The sequence below is a fragment of the Phascolarctos cinereus genome, unplaced genomic scaffold (genome assembly GCF_003287225.1).
Source record: "Phascolarctos cinereus isolate Bilbo 61053 unplaced genomic scaffold, phaCin_HiC Scaffold_4;HRSCAF=312, whole genome shotgun sequence".
NCBI classification, from domain to species: domain Eukaryota; kingdom Metazoa; phylum Chordata; class Mammalia; order Diprotodontia; family Phascolarctidae; genus Phascolarctos; species Phascolarctos cinereus.
The window spans coordinates 495,342,821-495,362,697 of NW_027555847.1; the positions used below are offsets into that span (position 1 = coordinate 495,342,821).

General features: G+C 35.0%; 1 pseudogene; it reads left to right on the forward strand.

Moving 5' to 3' along the window:
* The window catches only part of LOC110212563 (occludin pseudogene), a 33,050-nt pseudogene extending 13,438 nt beyond the window's left edge, over positions 1-19,612 (forward strand).
* The last annotated feature ends 265 nt before the right edge of the window (positions 19,613-19,877 follow it).

A 19,877-nucleotide genomic window follows, 5' to 3' on the forward strand; every position in this document is an offset into this window, starting at 1 on the left:
ATATATATGTATATATATATATACATGTATATATTATATCTGTATATATGTGTGTATGTATCAAAATAAGGGTTTTGCCTCTAAACTCATTTCTGATTCTGAATCTATGATCCCATAATGAGTAGTAGTTGTGGCATAACAAATATTGACACAATAACAGGTGAAATCCCTCAAAATTAGAAAAATCCATAAGTGAAATGGGCTGCCTTAGGAGGGAATGGATACCTTTTCACTGGTGCTTTTCAGTCAAAAACTAGATGACTACTTGTAATGTAATGTACAGTAGGGATTCTTTTTCTAGAATGAGTTGGACAAAATGACCTGTGAGGTTACTTCCAAATGAACAAAAAAATCTTCTGAAAAATCTTAGGGCTATTTAACAGAATCAAAACTATTAATGAGAATTTAAAATACAAAAAAATGTAAAGTGTTATTAATGAATTTTCTAGCTGTCCTTCAAGTGATTGAAATTACATTCCAGAGTCCTGGGAAAATAGTGTAATATCTTAGTTGTTTTAAGTGATGCTTAAAAATAGGAAAGTTGCAACAGCAATTGTGAGAGTCAAATGTTGTCCTGTTAGTTTAAATTCCTAGTCATATTCTAATATATTTTAATAAAATGATAATTTATGAACATTTAAAATGGATGAAAGTAATCACTAGGATTTAATATAACTTCATCAGCAACAGGTTATGCTAGACTCTTTTTTTGTCAGGGTTATTAGACTGGTGTGGATAGCTAGTAAAAGAGCTAGGAAGGATTTCACAGATTGGATCCTCTACAGTAGAATATGTATTTAGAGTAAGACAATAGCCCATCATTATTCCAAAAAATTGATAATGAAGAACTACTACTGCTGCTGCTGCTGCTGCTGCTATAAAGAACCTGGCCAAGAGTCAGGATGACTGTTTTCTATTCCAGAATCCACCCTTAACTAGTTTGAAATCTTTAACAAGTAATATAATCTCACTGGTTTCCTCATCTTAAAAGTGAAGGAGTTAGGCTATATCTATAAAATTTTATCCAATTCTAAAAATTCATTTGTTTATGAAAAGTTTATGAAAAGAAAACAACTGTACCACAAGAATAGATATAGTATAGTGAAAAGAATCATTGGATTTGGAATCACAGGACATGGGTTCATAATCAAACTCTGCTACTTAGTATTTGAGGGACCTTGAACCAATGACTTACCTGTTTTGATCGTTTCCCCATATGCAAAAAGGAGACAATATTTGCAATGACTTTAACCTCCCTTATGTCTTTAAATCCTAGCTACCTACCTATAATTAAAAGCATGAAGTACTATTATGGACATGTTTGCAATATTCAGTATATTAACATTCATATACAAAAAGAGGTGATAGATAGAAGCATAGATATATACATTGACAGGGATGGCATAGTTAGGTACTGGACCTATGATTTCACTGATATAACTAGTTGTGTGGTGAGGAAACTCCTTATAGCAAGATCACACAGAAATTTCCTTGCAACTTAACACTTAGGCTATTGCCTAGTCTAAAGCAGTGCTTGTTGAATAGAACAACTAAGTGAATTGTCCGGGGTCATTCAGTCTGTAGATGTCAAGATGGATCATTAACTCAAGTGTTCCTATTTTCAAGAAGCTTGTCTATCCACTATGCCACATTGTCAACACTAATAGGCACTCTAAACAGACAGCTTCTATAATATGTGTATAGGCATATACACACATGGAAATATATATATATGTGTATATATATATATATATATGTATATATATATGTATATATATATACACATATATATGTATATATATATGTATGTGTATATATATATACATATATACATATATAATATTGATATACAATGTGCTATTTCATAATCACATAAAATGCAATCATTTGCAATGTAAATTTGTAAAAAAGTAAATTCATCAAAGATCTTTGATTGCAACTATACGTAAAATGAAAATTTTATCTACTATCTTTTAATTATATTTATGTAACTTAGTTGCTTAGATTGAGTTAGATATCTTAGTCTTACTTGACAAATGCATCACAATCTATCTCAACACAGTTAAAAAAGCATTGTTTTTGCATAGGTAGCAGGATTATACAATTTTAAAATATCCCCTTATGTATTCTAATGTACCAACATGCTCTTTCAAAGACTGCTTCAGGCTTTTCTGAGATACAGCATGCAAGAATGATTTCTCCTAGATGCTCTCTTCAAATGGACATACTCAAGAATCTAATTGAGAATTACGTATGTTTTTATGCTAGTAAAGCTTCTGAAGCATATAACAACTTTTGGCTATTTCCTGCCTTTTCATTATAAATCACTATATCAAAAGAATTTAGCTGGAAAAGATTTTTCACTAACCAATTCTTGATTATAAAATAAAAGATTAGGGATTCATTTATACCTTCACATACATTTTCTACTCATTATATTCTCCAACTGGCATTTCAATGAGCAAAAAAAAGTTAAGTCAGTCATGTCATTGCAGTTTCCAATGCTTTTAAAATGTGTACAACATGTTATAAAAAGGAAAACTGACTTTAAAAACATAATTTGTCAAAATGTAAAGAAAGACTGTTGTCACAATTGTAGAGGGCCAGCTTTGGGGAGTTGGAGGGCTTAGGCCAGCCCGGGTCTTACCTGCAGCTTATACTGAGCCTGACAGCTGTGAAACTCAGGATGTCGGCTCACCACCCCCCTGTTCTGTCTCTTGAGAACAGGGTGCAGGAAGGGAGGAAACGGATGGGGTACAGGACAGGATTCAGGAAAGAATGTAACAGACAAGGCACAAGGAAGTAAGGAAATCACCTAATTAGATTTGTACTTTTCATGAATAACAATGTTACTATTGCTTGATCCAGTACTATATAAGCCTGAGCCCTCAGATCAATAAACAGAGTTTGTTCTTCACTGCTCTCACCTGGCCCGTGATTCTTTCTCTCTTCACACTCTGCTGGCATCATACCACAGCCGGGGACGCAGGCACTCCTGGCACACAATTTTACTAAGTTTGTTAAACACCACATCAGTTAAGAATCACCTAATCAGAATTTTAGAGCAGAGAGGGAATTTATCAATCTGCTAGTCCTACTGTTGCTTTTGCAGATGAAGGATATGAGATCTTGAACAGTTGCACTTCTAAATCCTGCACATCATGAACTTCTTTAGACATGAATTATTTTTACATGGCAAAAATGTCCCAAATTAATATCCACAAATATTTTTCAAGTGCCTGCTATGCGCAAGGTATCTTGTTTGCTATGACAGATGACATAAAGAAATAGTCTCTCCTCTGAAGCAGCTTTCCTTGAGAGTTTTGCCACACATATTTGGATAACTAAAGCTCTCTGAGTCCCAGTTTCTTCATAGCCAAGATGAATTGGAATAAATTTATTCAAAACTCAATTGTAGCTCTATCAGTTTTCTGTGAAAAATAAAATAGCAATAAAAAACAGTGATATAAGAGCTACTGCAAGTTTATATGAGATCTATGCATTATGCATATCAATCATTCTACAAACCTTTATTAAATACCAACTATATGCCAAGCAGTATGCTAAGTAGTGGAGATATAAAAACAAAAGTGAAAGATTCACTGTCTTCCAGGAGCTTATCAAGGGAAACCACTCACACAAATAAGTAAATATAAAATGCATGCTGAAAAATTACTGGGTAATTTCTAGGGTCAGGACAAGGTACTATTAGCTAAGAGTATCAGGAAAAGTCATATCCCATGAACTGAAGTATAGTCATAAATATATTACTTGTTTGTGATTATGTGTTTATGATATGAGAGAGTTAGATGGCTCAGTAGATAGAGTACTGGTTCCAGATTCAGAATGATTTGAGTCCAAATTGGGCCTCACACACTTACTAGCTGTGTGACTCCGGGCAAGTCATTTAACCTCCATTTGCCTCAGTTTTCCCAATTGTAAAATGTAGGTAGTAATAGCATCTACTTTGTAGGGTTGTTGTGAAAATCAAATGATATAATATTTGTAAAGCAATCAGCACAGCTCCTGGAACAATATAGGTGCTTAACAAATGCTTATTTCTTTCCTTCTATATATATCACCTAGAGAGACAAATGGTGAGTGCAAGGAGGCTACAGAAAATTTCAAAATAGACCTGGGCATAAGAAGTTATATAAATTATGTGACCAAAAGAAATGTATGCTTAGGAAACGAGATGAACTGGTCATGTAGTTTTGGTGTTTGGTCCGTACAAAGGCTTTCCCATTGCTCACAAAATGTTCAAAGACATAGACTCTAATATGTTGTATAGCCCTTCTATGAAGGGTGTTTGAGAAAAAAAAATGAAAAGTCTCAATATAGGAGGGTATAAATGTGTTGGGTCAATATTGATAGAGGAATTACCACATCAAAGTGAACACATGTTCTCTGAAGGACGATGTTATCCTTTGTCCCTGGTTATCGGAGGCTATACCATCAGAGTACCATCTCTAACAGGTCCTTTCAAGAAAAAAAAAAGGATTTTGATTTGTGTCTAGGACTGAACTTGGCAATTGGCATCTGAAAATCAATGTAGCTACTTAAGAGAGGTTAATCATCTAGTTTGACCACCAGTTGATGAATGTTTAAATCACAGAAATTCTTAAATGCAATCTAATAAGTTACAGAAGGTTTGTGATATGTATCAGAGAGGGAAAGGTGCAGAGCTAAAAATCATTGATTCTTGGAAGCAGTTAAGTATAATTATATGTGACTGTATAATAAGAAAATCAGTTTGATATTCTATAATCATTTATATAGTTTACAATATTTCAAAATTAAAATATTATCATTAAAACATTTTGGGAAGAACATTATCACTACAAAGGGTTTTGATTAAAAAAGGTTAATTCTATAAATATGTAAACTGTGCCATTTAGTTATAAAATGTTGACTCTGGATGGAAACTTAGAGATATGTGAAATTAACTATGCAATATTTTCTTTTTAATAAAACCACCACAATCTTGTTGTTTCTCTATACTATAATTTGATGCCGTTTTCTTATGCCATAGTCTTCAAATAAAACCCACATTTATGTAGCAGCTTAGTCTTTTAATAACACATTCTTCACAAAAAGCCTGTGAAGTGAATAATTCAAATATTATTGCACCCAATTTATAGATTAGATAATTGAGATTTCGAGATGGAAAGTAACTTGGACAAGGTCATTAAGTAGTTAGTGGTGAAACCCAAATTCTTCATGTTAAGTCCAATTATTAATCTACTATGCTATATTGCAACTCCTTCAGGAAAATTTGAAACTGAAAAAAATAATAAAATTGAATTTAGAACTGGAGAAATATTGCTGAAGTAGTCTACTTCATCTTTTTCTAGATGTCGGTAGTACATGGTCCTTTATTTCCTTGCCTTATCATTTTCTAGAAACCTAGGCACCTTGACCAATTATATTTATTAGTCATCAATATGTGAATCATATTGACTTCACTTCTTGTTTTTCTATTCACCTCCATTTCTCCTCAGCTGAGGTCAAACATGGGCATGCTCAACAGTGTGCCTTCACAAGCTGTTATTATTATTGTTATGATAAGGAGGAGGAAGAGGAGGAGGAGGAAGAGGAGGAGGAGGAGGAGGACAATGTCTCCAACTCTCTATTTCTTCTCTCTGACCATCTTATTTCCACTAACCATACCTACCTTCCTTTTACCAATTTGATTTTCTCCTTTACCAGGACCGTTAAGGCATAAGCTTCATTTCATTTATATCATTATTTCTTCTTGGATAAATTTGCATCATTATTACTCCATATCCCAGAGTCAGTGCTCTAATATGATTATCTTCAGGGTTCTTTATTTTCAAGCCTCAACCTTCATGGAGATTTGGCCATCATTCCTTACCTTCTTCTCAGTTTTTCTCTATTCTTTCTCTATTCTCCTCATTATATCTTCTAATGCTACTGGAGGAAGTTCCATGCCCAGCAGACTTGGCAACTTAGATACTTGCATTTGCTAGCTAAAAATCTGACCCTACCAATGCTCAGCAATCCTATCCAACATCAGGCCCCGGGTTCACTTTCTACAGAGTTTGTGCTAACATTTCTAATATTTCCTTAAGATCCTAAACCCTCTACCTTCTTGCCCCTGATAGATTTAGGTGTGTCTTTGCACTGCCCTTTAACTCAACCTTTGACTTGAAGTCAGGCGATCTGGCTTCCTGCTTTGGCTCTGTCTTTGACTGTATGACAATGGTTAAGGTCACTTCCCTTCTTCATGACTGAGTTTTCATGTCTATAGAATGAACACTAGATTGTATCTGATAACATCTGTGATTCATTCTAGTGCTAACATTCTTGGACTCCATGATAGGAAGAGAGACTAATTTTCCTTCCTAAAACCAATGTCTTTTCTGAATTATGTATATCTTCCCATTCCTGTTCTTTTACAACGTCTATTGGAGTCATCTTTCCTTTTCCACTATTGCCACTCAAACGGAGAACTTTATCATCTTACCTACATTACTCCAATATATTCCCAAATGGTCTCTTTATCTCTAATCTCTCTCTTACTTTGCTGATTCCAAACAACCCATTTTGCATATTCCTATATCATTCATCTTCCTAAGCATTTAGTTTCAGCATATCACCTCTGAGGTTCAAGGGACTGTATTGCTACAAAAGTGTTCAGGAGCATCAACTCCAACTATTATAGTATAAAGTATAATGATAATAATAACCATTGTTGTTTTCATTATTATTAACTATGTATAGTTATGCATAATGCAATGCATTTTGCAGATATCTCACTTGATCCTCACAGCAGCCCTGGGAAGTAGATGCTATTATTATCCACACTTTACAGATGAAACTGAGGCTGGCAAAGGTTAAGTGACTTGGTCAGGGTCATACAGCTAATGTACAGCCCAAGGCTGGAAATAAAATCAGAGCTTCCTGACCTCATATCTAGGGATGTATCTACAGTGCCACCTGATACCTCTGAATATCATAGTGAACATACATTTTCATTCTGGGGATAGCATTATTTTGGATTATTGTGGGAAAAGCATTAATTTATCCTTTTCCACTGAATGGTGATAGTTTTAATAGTCAATTTTTAGACTCACTTTTGAATAGGTATAGATTTCTTATTCATATTGATTATACACAATAACAAAAATAATGTTTGATTGATTTTGAAGCTTTTTTACTCTTCAGGAAGACATTTATTTGTTGATAAACTAAGTGAAGATTGCCTATTTTTCCAAAATACACAGGTACTCATATGCTCAATTCAAAATAGATTTTTTATTTTATATGAATATGTATTATTGGCTTTTTGCCTTCAACAGAGTCATATTCAAAGTATCTCAAAGCAGTGTTTTAGCATTTACTTCTGTGACTTTCCATGTTCTATTTCCTATTCATTTTCTCACCTTATCATTTGAGTGACATTTGTGTTCCTGTCCAGTTAGCTAACTCTTAGAAGCTGCTCACCAAGTTCTTCCTCTTTCAAATAGTACTGCCAGTGAGAAATGATATTTTCATGTCCGAGAACAACACTCCCTGCATATTCTTGTAAGATGCATTTATAGTTAGTTGCTCTTTCCAAAATTATCAGGAAGAGATGCTCAAAACTAGGTTGCAGTGTGTTTCATGTAAGTTTTTTAGAAATGTGGATAAAGGCAAATGCTCACTATTTCTGTGAAGTTTCACAATTTGCACGCTCTCCATGTCATTCACATTCTTCAAAGCTCATTATGACTCTTACCTACTCCATAAAGTCTTGCTTCAGATAGGCCAAGAAAGATTGGGTTTCTGAAAGATTGTAATATTTATCATGTATATCACTCAATCTAATATGTCATTCACACCTGTAAAATGAATTAGGGAAGGAAATGGAAAACCACTCTATTATCTTTGTCAAGAGAACCCTCAAAAGGAGTCAGGAAGAGGCAGACACAGCTGAAAACAACTGATCTGTAACAAAATGGGCCATTACATACTGTTTTTCATTTTTATCTAATTGTTTACCAATCAGCACTTATTAATTACCTACTACATGCCAAATACTATGATGGTCATTTGCAATTGAAAGACACAAATTAAATCATCCAGGATGCCCAGGAATTTCATTCTGTTGCATAGGAATACATGTATACACAAGTAAAAAGGTGGCTGGGAGAAGTACTAGCTAGCACATGGAAGCATCAGAAAAAATTTCATGGCATTGGAGCTGAACTTTGAAGGCAGTTAGTAATTGTAAAAGGCTATGGTGGGGGCAGCTAGGTGGTACAGTGGATAGAACACCAGCCCTGAAGTCAGGAGGACCTGAGTTCAAATCCGGCCTCAGCCCAAACACTTGACACTTACTAGCTGAGTAACCCTGAGCAAGTCACTTAACCCCAATTGCCTAAAAAAAAAAAAAAGGCTACGGTGAAGAGGGAAAGGATACCTGGCATGGCATAAGTAGTAACCAGCACAAAGGAAATGAGAAGGGAAATGCATTTGGAATATGAAAGCGAACAAGTAGGCCAGTTTGGCTGGACCATATAGTTCTTTAAAGGGTAAGAGTGTATAATTGTTTCAGAAAAGGAGTATATAATTTGATTGTAAAGGGCACTAAACACTGGGAATTTGCATTTTATCCTGGAGGCATTCGGGAGCCCCCAGTGTTTATGGAATTGGGGAATGACATGGTCAGGTTGGGCTTTAAGAATATGACTGACAGCTGTATGTAGGACAGATTGGAGAATGAAGAGACTTAAGGCAGATAAACCAATTAAGGAGTTTCTACAATAGTCCATGAGGGAGATAATGAAGACTTTTTTTTTCCTCCCAATTAGCCATCTGGCATTTTTTTTTCTTTTTTCTTTTAAAGGCTAGATGATAACTTCCCATGCATAGTATAAAAAGGATGGCTTTCTGGTCTTTTTTTTTTTCCTTTTTGATGTAGGTTGGATTAGATAGCTACTGATTTTTCCCAACCTTAAAATTCCATTCCATATTTTCCTCCTCACCACTGAATCTTATTTCCCTTACCTTTATCTTAAGAAAGCTCAAATCCCACTTTCTACATGAAACCTTTCCTAACCCTCTTAGATGCCAGCACCTTCCCCTCTGATATTATCTTCCATCCACTCTGTACTTCTTATATGTACATAGTTATTTTCACATTGTCTCCCCTATTAGAATGAGATCCTTGATGAAAGAGACTTTTGTTGTTGCTCTGTTTTGTTTTGTGCTGTTTATTTATTGATTGATTTTTGCTTTCTTGTATTCCCAACACTTTAACACAACACCTTGTTTTTGTTGTTATTGTTCAGTTGTTTAGTCATGTCCATTGCTGCATGACTCCATTTGAGGTTTTCTGGCCAAAGATATTGAAATAGTTTTTCTTCTCCAGCATTTGACCATTTTACAGATTAGGAACTGAGGCAAATACATATTAAGTGACTTACCTGAGGTTGCACAGTTACCAAGTGTCTGAGGCCGGATTTGACCTCAGATCTTCCTGATTTTAGGCCTAATGCTCTATCCACTACACCACTTAGTTACTTAAGCATAGTGTTTGGCACATCATAAATGCCCTATTAATTTATGTTGATTGACTGATTGCTTTTGAGAAGCCCTGTGGCCTATGCAGAATATTAAGAGAATTACTGCTTTCTAATAACGTGTTTCAAATATAATTCTTCAGCCATATAGGCACAATGTATCCAGCATATACGTCTTTACAAAAAAAAGTGAAGTAAAGATTTAAACATTTATTAAAACTTGTTTGACAATTCAAGCATTTGCTGAGGCAAGAGTTTATTTGATCTGAACAATACATGGTTCCTGAATATCTAAACTGATCAAATTAGCCAGTTGTAGAGTCCTTCGAATCTTTATTAGGTATTTGGAACATTTTCTGAACTCCATTTATGAAAAATACAAATATAATTTGAATATGTCATGTCTACATAAAGTCATGTATAGTTGAGGTTAATATAAGAATTTAAAAGGGAAATTGACTTTCTAGGGAATGCCAGTTTTTTATGTTACTTACTCAAGACAATTTTCACCATGCCTACCTCACTCTTTCTATTTTCGGAGTTCAAATCTGGCCTCACACACTTTACTGTGTGACCTGAGGCAAGTCAGTTAACATGTATTTGCCTCAGTTCCTAATATGTAAAATGGGCACATGATGAAGAAGGAAAATCATCCCAGTATCTTTAGCAAGAAAACCCCAAATGGAGTTATGTAGTAATGGGCGTGACTAAACAATTGAACAATAATAACAAAAACGAGGCAGTGTGTTAAAATGCTGGGAATACAAGGGGCTTATTCCTGTTCAAAATAGTAAAGAAATATATACCTGTTAGGCTTTCAATTTGTTCTTCCTCCTAATACTCCTTCTTCTTCCTTCCTGACTAGCCATGCCCATCTTTTGCCTTTTATCTTCCTAGAATATAGAAATTATTTGAAAATGTTTCTGTCAGGAATGGTGAGAGCATCTACTTACTGGAAATCTTGATCTAATTTTTTAAAGGAGAATGAGAGGCAAAAAAAAGAAATTATTCACACACTAGGTAAAAATCATTCAGACGTTTGAAAATTTCCAAACTACAACCAACTGGCATTTATTGTGCTTGATGGCTTTCAAAGTGTTGTAAATGTATTATTGTATTTGGCTCTCACAATGACTCCTTGAGATAAGTGTGGCAGGTATTATTCTCATTTTATAAATGAGGAAACGGAGTCTCAGAGACAAAGTGATTTAATATTACACAGTTAATGTGTCTGAAGTAGAGAATCAAACTAGGGTCTTCCCTGATTCTAGATTCAGTATTCCATCCTCTAAGCTACTGCCTCTTATAAACTAGCAGCATTTCGTAGGATGGAAGGAGTAGAGCTAGAAGCTAGTAGGGCTAGTGTTCTTATAAACCAGCATTTTCATGTTATAGGTGCAAAATCTGAAAGCCAAAGAATTGAAGTGAGTTCTAACACTTGAACTTACTAGACTGTTACTGTCGCATGTTGAATTTTGTCTTCTTGCCTAAACATCAATTGCCATGCAAAAAAGGCTGACTCTAATGATACTATTTTTACTAGGCTTATGATTTTTATTAGAATGGAAAACTTCCAGTGAGGAAAACACATACTCCAATGTAGATGGCCATCTACTTTACAATTTATAGTCCATTACACCATGCTCCTTCTCAATAGGAATACATAGAATTTTATTTTAGGGATCAAGTAATTATACCTTATAATCCCTGAAGTATCTCAAAAACAAAAATTAAAGCGTACTCATACTAGTTATAGTTTAGTGATATGGTTTGTTTGAACATAGCTATGAATGTATACATATAGATAGCTACACATATATGTGTCTGTATACATGTACATACACAATATACTCTATGCATGCCTATGTACACATACACCTCCAGGAATTGCTGTCTCCAAATACCAACGTAGTGACATCCTCATATTTAAAACTTTCTCTGGAAGTTTGTGTGTGATTTTTCCTTTTATTCTGTAAATTGCATGAGGCAACTTTGAACAGAAGTTATGTATTTAAAGATGTGAATGTTGAGTAGATTAGCATAGAAGGTAAGAAGGTAGTATCTGCCTTTGAGAAAAGATATTTTTCATTTACACTCATTCTAGGGTAAGTTTGAAATGTTTTGAGATTAGCCAAAAATCAGAAAGATTTTTCTCTTTGATAGTTTGAAAACATTAATGCAGGCTGTTTTCTCATATACATGTAGATGATTATTTTTGATGATAAAATCTTTTAGGCATTTATTCCACATAAAACAAACTAGATTTACTTTAGATTTGAAAATTGTGCATAATTTTCAAAAGAAGGTAATGAGTTGTACTTACAAAAAAGAAAATCATATTACCAAATTCTGTAAATATTGATATGTGCTAAGGCAATAATCCAACATATTTAAATATATATGCATTGATATATTTATTAATATATTTAATCTCTCTTTGTAAGAGATTTAAGAATAGCTGAAGTTTCAGATCCTTACACTCTTGTTTTGTTTTTCTTTTTTTGGTGAGGCAATTGGGGTTAAGTGATTTGCCCAGAGTCACACAGCTAGTGAGTGGTATGTCTGAGACAGGATTTTAACTCAGAACCCCCAGACTGCAGGGCCGGTACTCTAAACACTGTGCCACCTAGCTACCCCTTCTTACATTCCTTCTGGCCCTAAACCTCTGTATTTCTCTAATTCTATCATTGTGGCTTACTGAATATTGGTGCAACTGGTAAATTTTCACCCACATCCCATGCCTAGTTCCCACACAGCTTTTTTATCCAGCCTTAGTGCAGTACCTGGAAAATATTAAGTTTTTAATATATACTTACTGCTTGCCTATAAGGAAAATAAAATATGAGCTTATTCTTCTCACAGATACATTGAGATAGGTGTTCCCTTTTTCAATATTTATCCTTAAGGTGTGACATATAAACACAATCAATCAATCAATAAACATTTATTAAGTGCTCCTATGTGCCTAGAACTGTGCTAGACATTGAAAGTATCATTAAGATTATGTACTTTTGGACTATGGATTCAATGTCCACCAGACTTTGTAGCATCCTCATATCTGAAATGAAACTATGACAATGTAATTTAAATCAATCACATATCAACTAGATCACATTAGGAATTTGGGAATGAAGTATTCATTTCAAGTACATTTCTGAATAAATCATTTTGTATGTCTTAGACTCTATTTAATAATAATAGCTACCTTTTATATAGCATTTTAAAGTATGCAAAGTGCTTCACAGGTATTATCTCATTTATCCACACAACAATCCTGGCAGGTAGGTACTATTACTATTCCCATTTTACAAATGAGGAAACTAAGGCAAGCAGAATGAAGTGACTCATCCAGAGTGACATAGCCAATAAGTGTCTGAGGCTAAATTTGATCTTAAGTATTCCTGATTCCAGGTGCAGCACTCTATTTACCATGACACCTAGTTACTTCATCTGTAAAATGGTAGGGATTAGACATAAGGATCTAAACAGTATCTTCCATCTCTGAAATCCTTCATTTCAATGATAGAATATACTTCCATTTTTCCAAAAGTTACTTATCAATGAATCTCTGCTTCTTACTTTGAGAACATAACCTTAATAAAGACTATCTTGTCAAAGAACCAATTACAACAAAAGGCTTTACTGGAAAACTATAATTGTTTTCCCTTTACAAGATCCATACAGATTTTAGGAGCTTTCAACAGCATTTGTATTATTAGGGTGTTTTATTAGAAAGTCTTACCTTAACAAGGGAAGACATGATAGTGTATCACCTACAGCCAATTAATTAATAATAGATTATAGATAATAGATTTATTCTCACCGCCACACCCATTCTGGTCCTAGCTTGTACCACTGTTATCCACAGGACAGTAATCCTCTTAAGGGGTGGGCCTGTTTGTGTATCCCAATTTCTGGTTCTCCACAGTCTCTTAATAAATGTTTATTGATTAATTGATCCACACATCAATGGATCTAATAAAAGACCTCCCAGAAACTGAATAGTTACTCTCTTTGGAACATTTATTAGAGGAAATGAACAAAAGTCAAAAGAATGGGAAAACATAGACGGGTTGAGTGTGCACAGTTGACTAGAGCACCCAAATGAATAAGATAATATATTCAATGAAACATCAGTGTATCTAAGTAATGAATTGATTCATATCAATTCTATACCATTTTCTTATTGATCATATTTACAAGTAATTAATTTGTCCCATAATTGCTTTTGTCCTGTAACTGCTGAAGTCCTGGTTCCTTGTCTCTCAAACTTATTTTAAAATTCACCTGGGCTATTGTGGGTTAAATTTAAACATCCAGTTCTCCTACTAATCACTGATCTATTCTTGACTCAAGAAACTTAGCTTATTGTGGGGGATATGTGTTAACACAAGAAATTCGAACCTGGTATCTTTACGGCACCCAGCTATTGTTCAAGAATGTCTGGCTTGATGGTCTAAATGGTTTTGTCAGTTATCTCTAAACTTTACAGCTGTACTCAAATAAAGAGCATTTCTTAGTCTCTTGAGAGAAGAATGGGGTTTGTGGTAACCCCCATTAGCAAACTTGTAATCAACCATATCATTCCCTGCACCTCAGCTTTGTAACTAATAATGTTGCTCTTAATCTCATGATGTCACCTGCCCTATTCTGTTCTTTGTTTTATACTCCTCAAACCCACAAAAGGGGAGCTGTCTCTCTGCTTGGGGTCTTTAGAAAAAATGGAGGCAAACCGTTCTTCAATTTATTTATTTATTAGACAACTGGGGTTAAGTGACTTGCCCAGGGTCACACAGCTAGTAAATGTCAAGTGTTTGGTCTGAGTCCGGATTTGAACTCAGATCCTGACTTCAGGGCCGGTGCTGTATCCACTGCGCCACTTAGCTGCCCCCATTCACCCATTTATTGACAGGCAACATGCTAATAAATGTTATCTTGTGTGGAGAATTACCTTAGTTTACCCTTTTGTTAAATTTCACTCATGACAGCAAGAATATAGATCTATAGATTGTAATTTAGAAGTAATTTAATCTGACTCCATCATTTTACACATGAAGACACAAGTTCCTAGAGATTTAAGTCATATATGTAACGAATAGCAAAAATAGTTCTGAATCCAGGCCTTTTGACTAAAATCTTAGGATTTTCCCTTACTACCAAATCAGGAAAACACCATAGACATCGTGTAATTAGATTTTGAGGAAAATACACAGTTTGTGGTTGAACCTATAAGCACTAAAGAGATTAAAAAGTTGGACAAAGTGGAGAGAAGAAAAGGGGCCTAAGTAGAGTTTTAAGGTACAGCCTCAGTCAATGGTAATGGCAGAACTATGGGCTAGATCATAATATCACAATCAAATAAATTCATAATTAAAAAATATCAAGCAGCAGCTATGACAATATATACTCAATAAGGTACATTAGCATCTAGAAAATTCATTTAAGATTTGCTTGAACACCTTTCTTTAACAAGGGAGAGTTGGTTACTTTCCAATGAACTCTATTCTGCTTTTGTATAGCTCTAAACATTTGGAATTTTTCCTTGAATCAAGCCTAATTATACCTATCAGTAACTTCAAACGTTGCCCCTGATTTTGGCCATTTTAGACCAAAGAGGATTTGTCTTCCTTCTTCTATTTGGCAAACATCAAGCACTTTATAGTTTCTTTTATAAACTCCACTCCACCCCACGTCTTCTATTTTTCATGTGATGCTCACATGAAAATATTGTTACTTTTTAATAAACTTCCTAAATATGCTGCCTAGAGCCATACGATCCAGATATACCCAGAATAGGATAAAGGAATCTAGACTATTATCTTAGTATTCCTATGACTCTCTTAAATAAGCCTGAAAAATCATTCCATTTTCCTTTTTTGCCACATCATGCTGTTGATATTTGTGCCTCATTACAAGCTGAAATCTTTTTCCAGTACATATCTATAGCTTCATAACTAGTTGAATGACAGGAACCAAGGTGTGGTTTTCTCCTGATCAGTGTTAACTTGGAAGTTTGTTTCTATATGATGGCAGAAGGTCTTGTCCTTTATTCCAATTTGTTAAAGATTTTTTATTAGTTATGTGGTCAAAACCATATATAAAATGCTTATAGAATTTGAGGATGCAATGAAAACTGTATAGCAAATTTATTGGTTGGTAGAAATAGAAACCAAAAACATCTTGAGCAAATAGATCAATTGATCAATTAAAATGAAACACTTTTCAAAAATTATCAGTATTATGGGCAACAATTGAAAAAAAAAACCTTGCATAAAAATAATATGGGGGGAACATCCAGGCAACAATTCATGTGAGTATGCAGGTGTTTATGTTCATTTTCTGCCATAGCAATCAATAAAGCTATTGTGATTTTATTTCACTACATGAAATATTGATGTGATCAGGGTGTTCTCTCCACTGATGCAGAACCCTATCCCTCTAAATTTGGAGAATTACCTCCATGAGTTGCCATGGTCAAATAATTCATCTCTTGGGATTTAACTTTTTGTTTGACTTTATCATTTGCATTAATTGGGGTGAAGTACCCAAAATGATGATCCTTATTATTAATTCAGAGTAAGAAGGTGAGGGGACTCATAAGCATGCTATATAATGACAAATGAAAGGAAGCAGGGATATTTGGATGCCTCTCTGTGGCTCCAGGTTTCTTGTCAATATCATAAGACCTCAAGTTTCTTCAACTCTAAATCTATAATTCTGTAACTTCTGCCAGGACAAACAAAACAAAACAAAACAAAAAGTTCCACTTTTCCCTCTTGGGATGCTTGAAGGTCTGGTTTACTTTCTAAGACATGGAACAGTGTACCTTGATTCAATACTGTGACCTTATGGACAAAAGATGGATTTCTATTTACTTAGTAAGAATCAGATTCCCTTCCAAAACTGACTTTGGGCAGAATTTTCAGCAATGAACATGCATTGTATTACAATGTGGACAGGCTTAGCTTCCCCTCTAAGGAGGTGGAACTGAGAAGAGAACACATGTCTTACTTGGACTTGAAGTAACAGGCAGGCCTTCAGAAGTTTTTGCTTTTGACTTCCTGTCCTGTTGCTCTCTTACCAGAAGCCTTGAAGGAAGCAGGAGGGAGGCGGCACTGCCCCTAATCTTCTCTCTTGTCAGTGTTCTTTGAAAGCATCAAGAACTCAGTGATTCTACGTGGATGGTACCTTTCCTTTCTCTCTCTCTCTTTCTCTTTCTCTCTCTTTCTTTTTAATTGATCTTTTCAAAAAAATTATTTTTTATTTAAAATTCTAACTTAGTATTTTATTTACATGTCACATGTTAAAGCAATTTTAATATTTGCTTTTAAAACTTTGAGTTCCAAATTCACTCCATTCCTCCCTCTCCCCCACCCCCATTGTGAAGGCAAGAAATTCAATATAGGTTACATATGTGTAGTCATGTGCAACATCTCCATAATAGTTATATTATGAAAGAAAACACAGACAAAAAAAACTCAAGAAAATTAAAGTTAAAAAAAATCGTATGCTTCATTCTGTATTCAGACACCATCAATATTTTTTTCTGGGAACGGATAACATTTTTCATCATATGAAAACTCCTTCAGAGTTTTCTTGGATCATTGTATTGCTGAGAAGAGCTAAATCATTCACAGCTGATCATCTTGCAATATTGCTTTTACTGTGTGTAATGTTCTCCAAGTTCTACTCATTTCATTTGCATCAGTTCATCTTCCCATGTAGGAATGTAAACAGTTTAACCTTATTACATCCCTTTCCTCTTTACCTTTTTACGCTTCTCTTGAGTCTCATATTTGAAAATCAAATTTTCTATTCAGCTGTAGTCTTCTCATAAAAAATGCTGGAAAGTGAATGGGGCACTAAAGACAGTGGTGCCACACCTGCTTTTTCCTGCCCTTTCCACTTCCCTTTTCTTTCCTTCCTTCTTCCTTTTGCAATATTAGCACTGAAGGTCTCTAGAGCCTCATGTTCCAGTGCCTGGAGAAGACTGGGTAACATGTGGAAACTGTGCTATGGAGGAAAGGTGGTGGCTGGGCTATTGCCCAGGGGAACCCCTGAATATAAAGTGATGATCAAGATTCCTGGAGGCTGGGTGTGAGGAGAGGGGAGAAGGCAGTGGCCAGAGAAAAGCCCACCTGCTTGTGTGAAGAGGATCCAGGGAGAGCTGGAGTCAGGTTGTTATTCTTATCTGGGAGAAGGTTAAGATGAATTCTTCATTTTGAAATTCCCTGGGGTGTTGATATCAACAATGCCACATAGACCACATAAAACATCCTCCTTCTCCATATAGACCAGATTAATTCAAACCATCTCATTATGTACCAAGCAATGACTTATACAATGGAGAGATGCATTTTTTGACCAATGATTTCTCAGGAAATCTATTCTTACTACCCAGAGGATGAAAGACTTTATTTCTAAAAGTGGACTTCCCTTCCAAGTGTGATGAGGATTTTGTCAGAGATGATTATTGTGATATGTATTGCCATATTTTGCTGTGTCCCTTCCACACTTGCCTGAGACATGGCTATGGAAGCCCCTTGCTGGGAAGCAGTCTAGACAACTACCTTTATGGCATTATCTTTTAAGGTTTTTGTAGGAGCTATGGCTATGGCTGCAGCTACAGAGGAACTTATACTGACCCAGAGGCGGCAAAAGGCTTCTACTGGTCATGATGATATTTTCTTTCATTCCTTCATTGGTAATGTTTGTGATCAGTGTAATTAGATCTGGAATATCCAGGTCAAGAACATATTTCTCAGTGGTGATCATTTTAAACGCCGTCCTAGGCATTGTGATATACATTGGTACCATTGTGTACATAATGGGAGTCAATTCAATAGCATAAGCTTCTGGGTCAATGTACTCACCTCAGATATATGCTCTCTGCAACCAGTATTATGGACCTACAACAACTAGACCTTATGTGGATCAATACCTTTATCATTTCTTTGTAGTGGATCCCCAAGAGGCCCTTGCTTTTGTGCTGGGGTTTCTGGTTATTGAAGCTTTTGCTTTAGTGATATTCTTTGCTATGTGAATCCTAAGACGGCCAGCTATGATATTTTTGGACAAGGAAAGTGTCTATGAAAAGCAGCTTCCTAATGTAGGAGAATGGCCAAAGAATATGTCTGTAGACACACAAGAAGAACTCCCAGTTCCATCTGACTATGTGGATAGAATTGAGAGTTGTGTGGCATATCCCTTTCATGGCAGAATGAATGACAAATGACCATATCCATTTTCATTCTTTGATTTTGTTTTATTGTTTCTCAATTTCTTATAAAGTGATTTGCTCCCATTTACTCAATTCTAATTTTTAAGGAAGTATTTTCTTCAGTGAGCTTTTATACCTCCTATTCCATTTGAGGAGTTTTTTTTTTTTTAATGAATTTTTGTGCCTCTTTTTTTATTTGGCCAATTCAGCTTTTTAACATTCTTCTCCTCATTTACTTTGTGTACCACTTTTACCATTTGACCTAATCTGTTTTTAAGGTGTTATTTTCTTCATGTGATCTTCACATAAATCAACCATTACACCAGCAGTGGTAAAGGTGCTTCCAGTGACTTCACCTGTGGAAGATTTCGGGCAATCTTGGTACAATAGCAATGGCAACTTAATGGTATCTACAAAGAAACTTCATGGAAAAGGAAGTTCATCAAAAAGAGCTGACCAGGACCACTAAGAAACTACTATACCACTGGAGGAGAATCATGTGAAGAACTGGATGAGGACTGGGACAGGGAGTACCCACCAATAATGTCAAACCAGCAGAGACAGCTTTATAAGAAAAAAAAAACACTTTGACATTGACCTACAGGAATATAAGAGCTTACAAGTAGAAATTGATGATATTAACAAAGAGCTCTCCTGCCTGGATAAAGAACTAGATGACTATCTAGAAGAAAATGAGGAATACATGGCTGCTGCTGAAAAATATAATTGACTAAAGGAAATGAAAGCATCTGCAGATTATAAGAATAAGAAATACTGCAAGAAGCTGAAAAGTAAATTGTCTTATTTCAAAAAGGTGGTTGCGGATTATGAGAGACAAAATGGCATCAATGACCTGAAGGTTTGAGATATTGTGAAGTATATCCTTACCTTCTCTGCAAATGACTTACTACTGTTATTTGAAGACAAAGTATTTCTAAAATGTAATCAATGAGAAGATATCTCTTTCTGACATTATAAAGTTTTGGTAGCTAAAGCTAATTCAATGACATTGGCGTTAATATCTTTTGTAATACTTTTTGGTACTTACCTTTACATTCTGACATTAAGGGTTTTAGTCTTTTAAATTCCTTAGTAGTATTAAAGACCAAATATATTTGGAAGATTTAAAC